Here is a 14,678-nt window from a genome sequence, read left to right as displayed (position 1 = left end):
TTAAAATAATAACTTTAAATAGTACCCTGTATAAATTAAATGAAATTTTATTTTTATTATTATATATAAATATTTGACTAAATAACAATCAATAATAAATGAATTAATAAAACAATTATTATTTACATGAAAAGAAATTAAGCTAAAACACTGGCAATTTTAATGGAATTCGACATTTTAAAATCAGTTATAAAGCTCCTTTTTTAAACAATTATGATGGCCATTTTAGCTTCAATAATATTGTGGTATTTTTTAATAAATTAATTAACGATTTCTGTTAATAGGAGTACATTGATGAACTTTCAATAAAACAATGTAAACTACTAACTATGCTAAAAAGACATAAAAGTAATAACTCTAAATGGTATCTTATTTAAATTAAATAAGTTTTAGTTTATTTTACATAAATATTTAACTAAATAACGAGCAATAATAATTCAATCTTCCTCAATAAAAAGAAATGTTCAAGTTTTTATTTGCAAAAGACATCATAAGTGACGTAAGATAAGTATTAATAATATTTTATTGGTACAGTTGGAAGCAGAATCCCTCTTTTTCGGTGTGTCGTTGACCCCAAAAACACCTGATCAATATCGCATATTCTATTCCTCGTCCACTCACACCAACCACCCCTTTCACTTCTACCATTTAAATTTTATTTAGTTTTATAATTGCCGTGCCTAATTACAATTGTGACATGAGTTCCGTGTCATTATGAACAATAATTCATCTAAGATTTATGATGTAAAAACAAAAAAAAAAAAGATAATTAATTATATTAAACCCCTCCCAGATGAAAAATGTAAATATGTTAAAATTAATGAAGGGAAAACATCCATTTAAAAAATTTATTCTTGTTGTTACATTGAACGAAGCATTAAACATTGTTCCTTCCGAAAATATTAACTTTCGGGTCCGTAACTAATTGACAACAATTAACACACAATACCAATTAAAACTCGGAATTCCCGCAATTCCCATTTACCCTATTATTGTTGGCTAAAATAAAATTAGCGGGGAACAAGGAAACCCACGGGTAAAAACAACATACCGACATACCTACATGTCATTCGCACACTTTCCCCCTAATGTATGCACATAAATAGATTAACCCTTATATGTAATATGCAAATTAAAATGCCACACCATAATACCACTTAAATTCGAGGCTAGAGAACTTTTTACCTTCGGAGAATTCGGGCCTGGTCGAAGGGTAAATACCGGGTCAAAGTTTAACGATAATTTACGAAAATCGGTCGGTAAAATAATGCGAAATGTTTCGATATTAATTTGAACATTGTGCGCGGTCACGGCACCAATCAATCACCCATTATTAATTTAATTGTTGAACGAGTTCGATCCGTCGTTGTGCCGTTTTAGAGCGCACGTTCTTTCGGCAATCCATTAACCTCGTTGAGGGGGGAAAATTTAATGAAAGTGCCAGCCACGTAATTTTTCCACCGAACAAGTTTATCTTAAGTACCGTTCGGCGTTCGGAACGTTCAGAAGTAACTTTTGCCACCTTTCAGGTGTAATAACATAAAAAAATGGTGCCGGTGATAAAACGGCGACCCGCCGCACTTTTCAAACTGCAAAACAAGATGGATGTTGTAATAGAACGGATTGCACGTGCCAACGTTCCCACGGGACTCCCTTCCGTTCCCGCTTTTCATTCGAGATGACAAAAACAGTCGCATCCAACTTATGAACATCTCGACGTATGTCTGCCTGTTGTGGCACTAAATGAACAATTTTTTAATTAAGATCAAGAAATTACGTTTTATCACTGAAACTTGTTAGTTATAAATGTACATCATATGAAGAAGATTATTTGAATTTCCTTGGTTAAGAAGAATATTATATTAACTAAAATTTAAATTTATTTTAGTTTTTTTTTTTTAATAGTAACATAAAAATTGTAAAATTATTTTTAAAAAACGCCTTTTGTCCTGAAGATTTGGTCTAGTTTTGCTTAGGGATAAAAGATCATCAAAAAGTCAAAAAAAAAAAATCTCGTGAAGAAAGACGTTAACTAATGAAATTCATTAATAAGTAATCTTTGTTTAGGAGGAAGGTTTACCAAGGCAAATTGCAACCCAATAGAAGAAGAACCGAAAAAACGAGACCTCGAAGCTGAAATCTAAGGGTGACTGATGCCAGTTAAGGTAGGTACATAAACTAGTCACAATTATATATGTATCAATATTTAAAAAGAATAGTTCAACCTATTTTTTGAGTTAGCCATGTATATATAATCTTGTACGCATTACTTTCACACTGCACTACATTTTAAAGTTAGAAAAATCTTCTTCATTTTTTAATTTCTTTAGAAAAACTAAAATAATTGAAATTTATCACAAATTGCTTCAGAATAGACTCCTTTAATTCCCGAAGAATATGTTTAATGTTTAATAGTCGTTTTCACCGTTCTGTGTCATGAACAACGATGCTCTTAGAAGACCTATTGTACACAGAAGTAAACTTGCTCCTAACAAGTCAGCCGATTTTTCTCAGATAGTCGAATCGGTACAGAGAAATTAGTATAAGTCATAGGAGACCATATACTTCTCATCAGACACTGATTACTCATTGAGAAGATCGACATTTGATTCAGATGTCACTTCAACAGAGAACAAGAACAGCTCACCAGATAGGAAACAAGTTTATGGCAACAGGGACAAATTTATCTGCTCAAACCGTACATGACTTCATGAAGTCAATTTACGTTCAAGACTTACGGCTGTTGTTGCTCAATTAACTAGAACACACAGGAGAATGAAAAGAAACTTCTCTAATGAACACATTAAATAAAACATGGACCAATGAAGTCAGGTTCTCTTTACAGATAAATCCAGATTTTGTTTAAGATTAAATGATACACAACAAAGAGTCTATAGAAGTCTATGAGAACAATATTTGAATACAACTGTGATTGAGAGAAGAGCTTTGGTTGAAGATCTGTAACAGTATGAGGCGGTAGAACTTCGAACCGACGTACAGTCCTTCATGTCTTGGTGGCCAGGCAATACATTGGCGAGAGTTGTTCAAAAATTTTTTGAAAAGCATAATTTGGAGGTTATGGAGTTGCAAGTGAATAGTCCCGATATGAGCCCGATAGAAAATCTTTGAGACATTCTAGGGCACGCATCAGTAATCTGCAAATAACCTTCAAGAATTAGTTCAACAACTTCACAGAAAATAGAATGAAGACTTGATCTGCCGATTGATACAAACAATAACTCAACGTTGGTTTAAACTTCGAAGGAGTGGAGAAAGACCCACTATTAAATATATATTTAATTTTTCGACATTATAAAATGTACCTAGTACCTGGATACTTAAACACAAAACATCAAGGTTGGAATTGACCCATGTTCATCAAAATTGGCTTTACCTCTATGGTTAAATGTTCTTTTTTGGACAAAGTGAGGACAGGATTGGTGTGATGATAGTCGAATTGGGAGTCTAGAGAGAAAGAGGTGCGCAGCTTCTCTTGTATGTTTAATACGAGAGGGGGTGAGTCTCAATTTCGAATTTATGGACGACGAGAAGGTGAGAAGGTAAAATTGAAATAAATGGAGTGGCCTCCTCCTATCCCTTAAGAATTAATTAGAGGCATGCAGAGGAGTTTAAATGATTTATTACAAAGAATGAGTGGAAAAACAAGGTATAAAATTAAACTTAAATTGTTATAATTTTTGAAATTAATGTTCATTGATGATGAAGTTATTCTACTTCTGTTACTTTTTAAACCGAATGTACATTTATATTATTTTACTTATTAAATAATCATAATTAAAGTTTGATTGAAATATTGAGTTAAAACACCCCAAAGCCCTACCAAAAATAAAACATGTACTAAAACAACAATAAAGGAAGTTGTTTGGAAATGTTCTGAGCATAAGTAACAAGTTTCTCCTTGTATTCATCACGATTCGCATAATACGTGCACATACTCGCTTATGGAGTTATCGAATTTTGCGGAGCTTTCACGTCTCCGAAATTAGTATTATAGTGCTGTACGCTGGAACGAAACAAGCTTTCAGGTCCACCATTATGCGGGATCAATTAGGTTGGTTGTTTGGGGGATCGGTTAATTGAAACGGACACAAGCAACAACTCAAACGAACCGTTAATCAAATCATCTGGCTAATCTGGTTCTCTAACTCGGATCATTTCTGCTTAACACAACATACGGAAACATTTTATGAACAATAATGCTTCAGCCAGGCAATTCATCGATTAAAACCTTGTACTTAATCTTCGCCGAGTAGTTTCATCCAAAACAAATATTTAATTGGGTCCGGTGAATCAATGAGTTTGTTTGTTTGCAGGTCGTGAGGAGAACGAGATTGAAATCGTTATTCGTTGGTCCCGTTTATTTATTATTCAGTCGGTTTTATACAAATATTTTGGCCCGTTAGTCGAATTACTTTTTCGGGACACTTTTGATACTTTGTGAACGCGAATGAATAAATTAGCGTCTTAATAAAACAGAAGGAAAACAAATCTTGTGGCCATGAATTTTAAAACGTTTTTCATCAACCGACTTCTAACATAGTCTACTGCAATGGACTATTAATCAAAAGTTGGTAATTACCATCATTAAATGTAACTCGATTAAAACGGTGCTAATAGTTTATTACAGATTTTCTTTTCAATGATTCACGCATTAATTATTATTTTAAATTTTGTGTTATACATATTTAATTAAAAAAATCAATCTAAAATATGATTTCAGTCACTATTTTATTTTATTATTTTGGAGTTACCTTGGGGGTATATTCCTTTAGAAGTTGATAATGGAATGTCAGAAACTAAAAATATTGTTTCTGGAGTGCCGCAGGGTACAATCCCCCCTCCAGCATCTACATCATTTATCTGCAAGACATTCCAAGGAGTCATTTGTTGAGCTGCTTTGCAAAGAAACCACTGCTTGGATAATATGTCTAAGTGATGTACAAAGTGAAAAATAAACATAAAGGATGAAAAGAGACAAGCGGTACTATGTCTGAAAATATGACAAAGATTTGGTTGGAATAAAAGTACTAAATACCCTGGAGTTATTATGGATATAATCTTAATTAGTTTTGAACATATTTTGATTGCCAGCTCAAAAATTAAGCTATTTGTATATATTATCTTTTGTGCCAGAGCATAAGGTTACAATTTCTACCACCTCCAAAAGCAACAATTGAAGCCATGTTTTTCCCATGCGATCTCTCACCATATTGACCCATGTTCAAATACAGTTATCTGAGTAATATCATGTATACCTAGTCTATATTAACAACCAATTTACACCATTTAGCTCCAACAACCACCGAATATCCCGTTTAACATAGGATATTGAAAACGTTCGTTTACCAGTTTGTGGATAACAATTACAAGCAAGACTTATTACACTTTGTGAGAGTTCATACATTTAGGTGGTCTAGTGCTAAAATTTTCAGAAAAGTCTTTTTTTGAGCCATGGTGTTAAACAACAAATCAATTAAAACATAACGGAATAAAATGTTCAAATTCACAAAATGCGTTTTTTAGTTTAAAAATTTTACCCGAAATGGAATGTTGTTTATATTGGTGTCCATTAAATATACAGGGTGTCCTAGAATATATGCATTTTTTCCGGATTCAGAATACATTTACAAATAATTGGACAACTTCCTATAATTTTTTTCCTGTAGCCTTCTTTGGCGAGATACAGATCCAGAAATTATTTCTTTTTAAATAACTCTTGAAGTACTAAGTTTAAATTATTTATGCTTATTTAGTTTGCCAGTTATAATACATTAATGCTATTTTTTGTTATACTCTGTATGATAAAGGGGCAACAATAATATTTTTGAACAGCATAAACCTTAACTAAACATGGTACTCTTGATCGATATCAATAAAATGAACCTTTTACGAAAAAAAAAATGTTGCAATAAGGATTTATTGAATTTTTTGTATGTCGTTTAAACATGATTTCCTTCTACTCCTATGCACACCCTAGCTCTTAGAAATTAATCATTTTAAATAAGTTATCTCGATTGTGTATTGGATTGGCATAGACTAAAATTTTTAAATGGCCCCACAAAAAAAATCTAATTGATTTGGGTCCGTACAAAAAATATAGAAACTTGTCCTACTATTTTTATTAGATTTCTCACATATTATGAGACCCTGTACAAAAAGGAAAATTTTAAAATACTGATTACTCTATTAACAAACAATCTACACCATTTAGCTCCAGACTGTAGGTAGTGATCATTAGCCCATGCTCTGAGGCAACCGGATGCATCCTATTTAACATAGGATATTCAAAACGTTCCTCTACCAGTTTATAGAAAAATATTCCAAGTAAAGGTCTATTACACTTTGTGAGAGTGTTGGATGGTCTAGTGCCAAAATTTTCAGAAGAAAGTTCTTTTTGAGCCATAGTGCTAAACAACAAATCAATTAAGACACAACGGAATAAAATGTTCAAATTCACAAAATGCGTTTTTTTAGTTTAAAAATTTTACCCGAAATGGAATGTTGTTTATATTGGTGTCCATTAAATATACAGGGTGTCCTAGAATATATGGATTATTTCCGGATTCAGAATACATTTACAAATAATAGGACAACTTCCTATAATTTTTTTTTCCTGTAGCCTTCTTTAGAGAGATACAAATCCAGAAATTATTTCTTTTTAAATAACTTTTGAAGTAGGTGGAATTGAATATTTTTTTAATATGATGGTAAGTTAAGTCTCCTTAAAATGGGTTTAAATTATTTCAGCTTATTTAGTTTGCCAGTTATAACATATTAATGCTATTTTTTGTTATACTCTGTATGATAAAGGGGCAACAATAATATTTTTGAACAGCATAAACCTTAACTAAACATGGTACTCTTGATCGATATCAATAAAATGAACCTTTTACGAAAAAAAAAAAAATGTTTGTGCAATAAGGATTTATTGAATTTTTTGTATGTCGTTTAAACATGATTTCCTTCTACTCCTATGCACACCCTAGCTCTTAGAAATTAATCATTTTAAATAAGTTATCTCGATTACGTATTGGATTGGCATAGACTAAAATTTTTAAATGGCCCCACAAAAAAAATCTAATTGATTTGGGTCCGTATAAAAAATATAGAAACTTGTCCTACTATTTTTATTAGATTTCTCACATATTATGAGACCCTGTACAAAAAGGAAAATTTTAAAATACTGATTACTCTATTAACAAACAATCTACACCATTTAGCTCCAGACTGTAGGTAGTGATCATTAGCCCATGCTCTGAGGCAACCGGATGCATCCTATTTAACATAGGATATTCAAAACGTTCCTCTACCAGTTTATAGAAAAATATTCCAAGCAAAGGTCTATTACACTTTGTGAGAGTTTATACATTTGGATGGTCTAGTGCCAAAATTTTCAGAAGAAAGTCTTTTTTGAGCCATAGTGCTAAACAACAAATCAATTAAGACACAACGGAATAAAATGTTCAAATTCACAAAATGCGTTTTTTAGTTTAAAAATTTTACCCGAAATGGAATGTTGTTTATATTGGTGTCCATTAAATATACAGGGTGTCCTAGAATATATGGATTATTTCCGGATTCAGAATACATTTACAAATAATAGGACAACTTCCTATAATTTTTTTTTCCTGTAGCCTTCTTTAGAGAGATACAAATCCAGAAATTATTTCTTTTTAAATAACTTTTGAAGTAGGTGGAATTGAATATTTTTTTAATACGATGGTAAGTTAAGTCTCCTTAAAATGGGTTTAAATTATTTCAGCTTATTTAGTTTGCCAGTTATAACATATTAATGCTATTTTTTGTTATACTCTGTATGATAAAGAGTCAACAATAATATTTTTGAACAGCATAACCTTAACTAAACATGGTACTCTTGATCGATAGCAATAAAACGAACCTTTTACGAAAAAAATGTTTGTACAATAAGGATTTATTGAATTATTTTGTATGTCGTTTAAACATGATTTCCTTCTACTCCTATGCACTCCCTAACTCTAAGAATTGAAAATTGTTGGTCCCTCCAGAATGCCCTAAAATTAGTCTATTTCGTCACAATGAAAATTAATCATTTTAAGTTATCTCGATTGTCTATTGGATTGGCATAGACTAAAATTTTTTAAATAGCTCCACAAAAAAATCTAATTGATTTAAGTCCGTACAAAAAAAAAAAGAAACTTGTCCTACTATTTTTATTAGATTTTCCACATATAATGAGAACCTGTATAAAAAGGAAAATTTTAAAATACTGATCATCTAAAGCTGCAGTTATTCAAATAATATTACATGCGAAAATAAAACGCGTCGAAAATAATTATAAATCTGTTTAATTTAGGAAATTCAATTAATTCTCTACTTCCAAAGACCCTCAGTGTACATAAAAATATATAACTTTTCAATATTATTTTTTATAATCCACGTACTCGGTAACACTCTTCATAAAATTTTACGTCATTAAATATTCGGGGAATGAGAGCAAAACAACCCCGGCATAAAGCTCTTAAAATAAAGCAGTCTCACGATTTCAAAAAAAAAAAAAAAATAACGTACATAATCGTAAAGGAATTATTAATAACATAAGGTATAAAAAACGAAGGAAATTAAAAGAGGGTAGAGCTGATAAAGAATGTCTTAGAATAAAGGAGGCTTAACGTAATTTAAATATTATTTGTAAACGTTAAATTAAATTACCTTGTAGCTGGATGTAAATTTAAAAAAATGAATTTGTTCTTCGACCAAGGAAAAAAAATAAGGAAAAAAGGTATGGATGACGAGAAAACGAATACAACAACAGACCACTTAACCGTAATTCGAATAATGCTTTTAACTTCACTTAGATAAAATTACAGCTGACCTATTTAAATCTTGTTATTATTTGAGTCGCCGTGCACAACAACAAACTCCCCGGATAAAATTATAGGACAAACACTTTCCTTCGACACCTTCTAATTAGAGCTACTCCGGGGGTTGGACTAATGCAAGGGCAAACACGCGTTTTTAATTTTGCGTCTTCCCTTACACCGACAAAAACGCGGCTAATTGAACGAAACGAACGCAAATATTGAATCTTGTTTTCATTTTCCTTTTTCAATAAATTAATAAGCGAAAATGATCCGATGAACAATAATTTTGCGGTGCGTAAATTAATTAAGTGGATTACGCCAACTTAAAGTTTTAACGTTGTACACCGTAAACGTGGAAACATTTTTAGTGTCGCGACACAAACTGCTCTTTTTACAGATCGACTCGTTTTTTACTCTAACCAACTTGAATTAAATGTCCGAGCTTTTTTCTTTGTTTGATTTTGTTCGGTGTGATATTTGTAGTTTTCTCGCGAATTCAATTAAAACTGGCACGTTTTTTTGTGCCAATCAGATTTATTTTTGATAGAACAGTTTTGCATGAAATTAATATTGCAATTAAAATTCGAATAACATAAAGAATAAATGGGTAATAAAAATGTAATAAACTATCAAAATTTGAAAATAGGAGCTTTTTTAGCATCACCTGCTTCTTTCTAATAAAGATTAGTTTACAGTCTTTTTGTCTTTCATATCCTTCAATTAATTTCCTATAAATTATATTTAAGTTAATATTACAATTTAAAAAAAAAATGGTGAATGCGCCCAAAATTAATATAATACATTTATAATTACCATTAATTGTTCATTTTAAAAGAATCACAATAATAAATGAAACAATCTAATATTTTCTATCTCTTAATATGATTTTTTTAACTCTAAATATTCGAATTTTAAAAATTGTAAAATGTGTCAAATTAATACAGAAACTTTTGAAAATTGTGTAAATATTTTTTGTAACAATTATAAATAAAAATCTATTTTTAAATAAATATACAAAGAGTATATATGTTTATTTTTCTCATTTTCACAAAATATTAATTAATAATAATCAATTATGACAAATATTAAAACGTTTAAGGTGTTCTTTAAAGATGTGAAAATAGTCTAATAAATGGTTGAAATCGGGTGTGTAAAAGGATTTTGATCGTCCTGAAATGTCCATAAATATAGGCACTTCCGGGCGTAAATATAAAACGTATAATAAAATAGAATAAAAATAAAGATATTCAAGCCCTTTGGAATTTAATGAATCAAATTATTGATTTTCTTACATTGTCACATAAAAACTAAATATTGTTTTAAAAAAAAAAAAACAAAGATAATATAGTTTTGAGATTGATCCATTTGCCCGAAATTATTTTGCGTTGGAATTAATGTTATAGTGTGACCAGCTCTCAATCCAGACCTTAACCCAGTAGAACATATCTGGGACATTATTGAGAGACGTTTAAGGGGCTGAATAACTTAGAGAATGTGGAACATCTTCTACTCGAAATTTGGGAGAATATGAACAGAAGATGTGAGGCTGTCAAGTTCGAATTTTATTTTTTTAAAAACATTAAATTTTATTAAATTTTAATTTTTTTAGAAAAATAACATTTTTTGTAACAATTATAAATAAAAACTTATTTTTAAATAAATATACAAAGAGTGTATACGCTTTTCTGGGGGTACTGTACATACATGTTTGTATAATGTTGTTTAGTCAAATTGGTCAATTATATTACGAGTTATACTCAAAAATGTCTGTGCAACAATTGGAAATAAAAAATTTAAAAAATGCTTCCATAAACAATTGGAGTGTCATTTCGGGATAGTAAACCAAAATTTATATGAAACCATAGAGAGGTATGAAAGGCAAAATAGGTGTAAACCACTGTTATTATATGTCAAAAAATTTGGTTGCAAAAACATATTACACAAATCGTCAAAATTTGAAGAAACTTACTAATACTCTTCTAGAAGAATCGCGAGATTTGGATCAAGAATTTATGCCTTATCTAATTTTGAATATACCAAGGAAGTTAGAAACTGCTGACAGAATAAGAGGAGACCCACCTAATACTGATTGGAACAATATAGTGGTTAACATTCTGTTTTTTTAAATTTTAATTAATTTTGGTTTATTAATTTTCCATGATATTTGTTGGTATTAGTTTTATTACTGATCTAGAAGGTTTGTTGTTGATTCAATTTTGTTTAATTTATGTATGAGATCACATTATTTATTAAAACTTATTTAATAACAAATTTGATGCAATGTAACGCCACTGACATTCTGATTTTTGAAATAATTCAAATATAAATGAATTTCGTAAATTTTATTGATAATTACTTAATTAAATCACCTGTTAAAGTTTTAAGGAAATACCGTGGAAGTTCCTTTTACAAAAGAGAGTTTTATAATCCACCGTATTAAACAATAAATAAACTTTTCCTTTGTTCTCATATTTAATTCAGAATTTATTCAATTTAATTGTGGAAATGCGAACTAATTAATTAATAAAGCAAACATTACATGGTTTCTTTTGTTGCGCTAACAAAACAAGCAAAGCAAAAAGAAAGAGAAGGAATTTCGCGGAATTAAAATTGAGGCGAGACTAGAAAGAAAGCCGCAGGATGGAATTACAAAGAAACGTTCTTACTTGTAATAAGTAGTGGTGATGGATTTCTTCGTGGTAGAATCTCGTGTGGAGGCGAACAAACCGCTCCGGATTCGCCCCTTCCAACCTTCATTATTATCGCACCGACAATCAATTGTCGAAACGCACTGCACAAAACATAATCACTGAAAAAGAAGAACCATAGGAATTTATTAGTCGTGGCATCATGGAAATTGTGTTCGGATCTTGTTTAAATTTAATATTAATTTAAGCGGATCGATGGAACAACGTATGGGATTTATCTGGTAAAATATGCTTTTGTTGCGGCGAAGCTTTCGAAACGAATTTATGGAACGTAGTCACGCGATTAAACTTATGGCACCTAGTTACTTGTCCAAATTTCATATTTCTCGTCCCTCGCCGCGAATATTATTAACATACTTACGTACGCAGGAATTAATCATTGTGTTCTATTTATTTTGGGGTTGGAAAAAAAATAAATAAATAAACGAGCCCCGTCGTCTTTTCAGCCGGCACGTTTGCAAATGTAAAAAAACATACATCACGTAGAATTATCTTGACATAAAGTAAGATGTGGGTTCGGTTATTAATGGTTTTTCTTTATTTTACTCTTTTTATTATCATACAAATAAATAAGTGAATTTTGACTCATGAATTTTTCATTTGCACGTATTTGGCTTGTTTGTTTGTTCGTATAAATATAAATAAATATAAAAATATATGATTTCAAATTAACCATTTTTATTTTATTTATTGGGTTTACTTTTAGATAATACGTTTATAGAAACAAATAAATGTTATTTAATACAATGGAAATAATATCAATATGTTTCAAAATAAAATTAATTAATTAATTAACAAATCAAATAATTAATCTCAATGTAACATACCCAATATTTCTTCAAATTTTCATACAATCCTGCGCCAAAATAACATAATTCAATTAAAGGAAACGTAGAATACCACAAGACACATTCATCAAAATTAATTCAATAAATTGTCGAAAAATCAAGAAAAAATGACACATAGGTGTTTAATAATTTAATAATTTGTAAATAATTCACATGTTATTTGAATTATATTAATCAGACCCGCATATTAATAAAAACTACATTTTAAAATATCAAATTACATTTAAAAATGTTAATTAGTCTAAATTAATTAATTAAATATATTATTATTAGTTATAATAACACAAAATAAGAAATACACATTTGAATATATGAAAAAATTTTAATTGTCACTACGATTCTTATTCAAATGCTTCTCAGACAACAAAAATCCCAAACTTTCCCCTTCTTATTAATACTATCTACTAATTTATGTTCAATTTTAGTTCCGAAGTTAAGTACCAATAAGTGATCCAAAAGCACTCGAAGCGATTAATGAAAATTAATTAGGAATGATATTATTGTTGGATTGGTAGCATCGATCCACTATTATTAAACTCATATTAATTGACCGAATTACGACAACAATTAATGTTCGTTGGTTTATTGTGCAACTTAAACTATTTTGACTTCTGTAAACTTTGCTTATTTCAGTAAATTAATTTATTGTCACTACAGACTTTTGTTAAATCGAAATTTATGAGTCTAACATGTCATATTTTGATGGAATATTGCATTAATTTTGTATAAAAAAAAAATAAATATTTTTTAGGTATGGAAATTGAAGAAATCACACTAACAATTTTTTTTAACAAATCTAACTAATCTAACTACACATTGCCAATCACAATTCTGTGGAAAAATTAAAAATTATATTCTTCTTATGAATTTATTTTTTAATTAAGTAATATGTGGAATGAACTGTCAAAATAACACAAATTATCTTCTAGAAACTTGAAAGAATAGAAATTATAAAACAAAAAGGATATTATACAAAATATTAATGTTAAATTAAACGTTACTCAATTAGTCAATGTGTTATGTCTAGCACTATTCAGATAAATAAATATAACATTTTATAGAATAAGAAAAGAGTTTTTAGGATAGAGTAACAACATTAGTAAATTAATTTTATTTTAACAGTTCACAGTAACTAAAATGGATATGACTACGGTATATTAATTAACATTTTAAAAGGTTGCTATAATAATAACAGCTCTTTTATATAATTTTATTAACCACATCCCGAACTCTTTTGACATTTTAATTAAATATTAAATTGAATAAACTTGAAATATATTTAATGTTGTACAAAAACATTTGTTTGAAACAGATATAATTTTCATATAATATATATTACGTAATTAAATGTTGTATAGGTATATATTTTCAGAGTACTAATTAAAATTATTTGCATTTAAATTTCATAATAGGTAATTCAACCAATTGATTAATTGAAGCTTTATAGAGTATTAAGATAGATATCAATTTGAAATTTTAGTTGTGGCTAAACTCAAACGTTTTTTATTTGGTTCCTTAGTGATGAATATTTGGTCAAATTTTTAATATATTGATGTGACATCATATTCCACTTCAAGCAAGCCCAAAAAGCGTCTAAATCTGCTCGTGACATCAATGATGTTTTTGGCCCAGACACCATTAACCAACGTATACCTCGATGTCTTATTGGGTGGCCTAACATGCCATTTTTTGATGGAATATTGCATTAATTTTGTACAAAAAAATTAAATATTTTTTTTTCAATTTTAAAGAATGAATATACGTACTAATAGACAAAATGACACGTTTTTTGGCCCCAAAAATAAAACCTACAGAGTAATTTTAGGCGTGAAAATTGAAGAAATCATATTAACAATTTTTTTATGGCAAATCTAAATAACTAACTAACTAATCTAACTACACATGGCCAACCACAATTCTGTGGACAAATTAAAAATCATATTCTTCTTATGAATTTATTTTTTAATTAAGTAATATATGGAATGAACTGTCTAAATAACACAAATTATCTTCTAGAAACTTGAAAAAATATAAACATGTCATATTCGGAGATGTGTGAAATTATAAAACAAAAAGGATATTATACAAAGTATTAATCTTAAATTAAACGTTACTGAATTAGTCAGTCAAAAATTTATTAGAAAATATTAGTTTTTAGGATATAATTTAGGATACTGTATATATCATTTTATTAATTACATCTCGAAGTTTTTTGACAATTTAATTTAATATTAAATTGAATAAACTTGAAATATATT

The 14,678-nt window shown here is 29.3% G+C and overlaps 1 protein-coding gene across 3 annotated transcripts in view; it reads right to left on the bottom strand.

The window, feature by feature from the left end:
• Positions 1 to 14,678, bottom strand: part of LOC109594752 (eye-specific diacylglycerol kinase) — a 134,905-nt gene that overhangs the window by 77,707 nt on the left and 42,520 nt on the right. For all 3 annotated transcript variants that reach the window (XM_049964289.1, XM_049964288.1, XM_020009992.2), the window contains one exon: positions 11,531 to 11,673. The gene's annotated coding sequence lies outside the window, so the exon portion shown is untranslated. The remainder of the gene's footprint in view (positions 1 to 11,530; positions 11,674 to 14,678) is intronic.

Source organism: Aethina tumida, chromosome 3 (genome assembly GCF_024364675.1).
Source record: "Aethina tumida isolate Nest 87 chromosome 3, icAetTumi1.1, whole genome shotgun sequence".
NCBI classification, from domain to species: domain Eukaryota; kingdom Metazoa; phylum Arthropoda; class Insecta; order Coleoptera; family Nitidulidae; genus Aethina; species Aethina tumida.
Note: the sequence above shows the minus strand (reverse complement) of the source record. Positions and strands in the feature narration are given on the sequence as shown.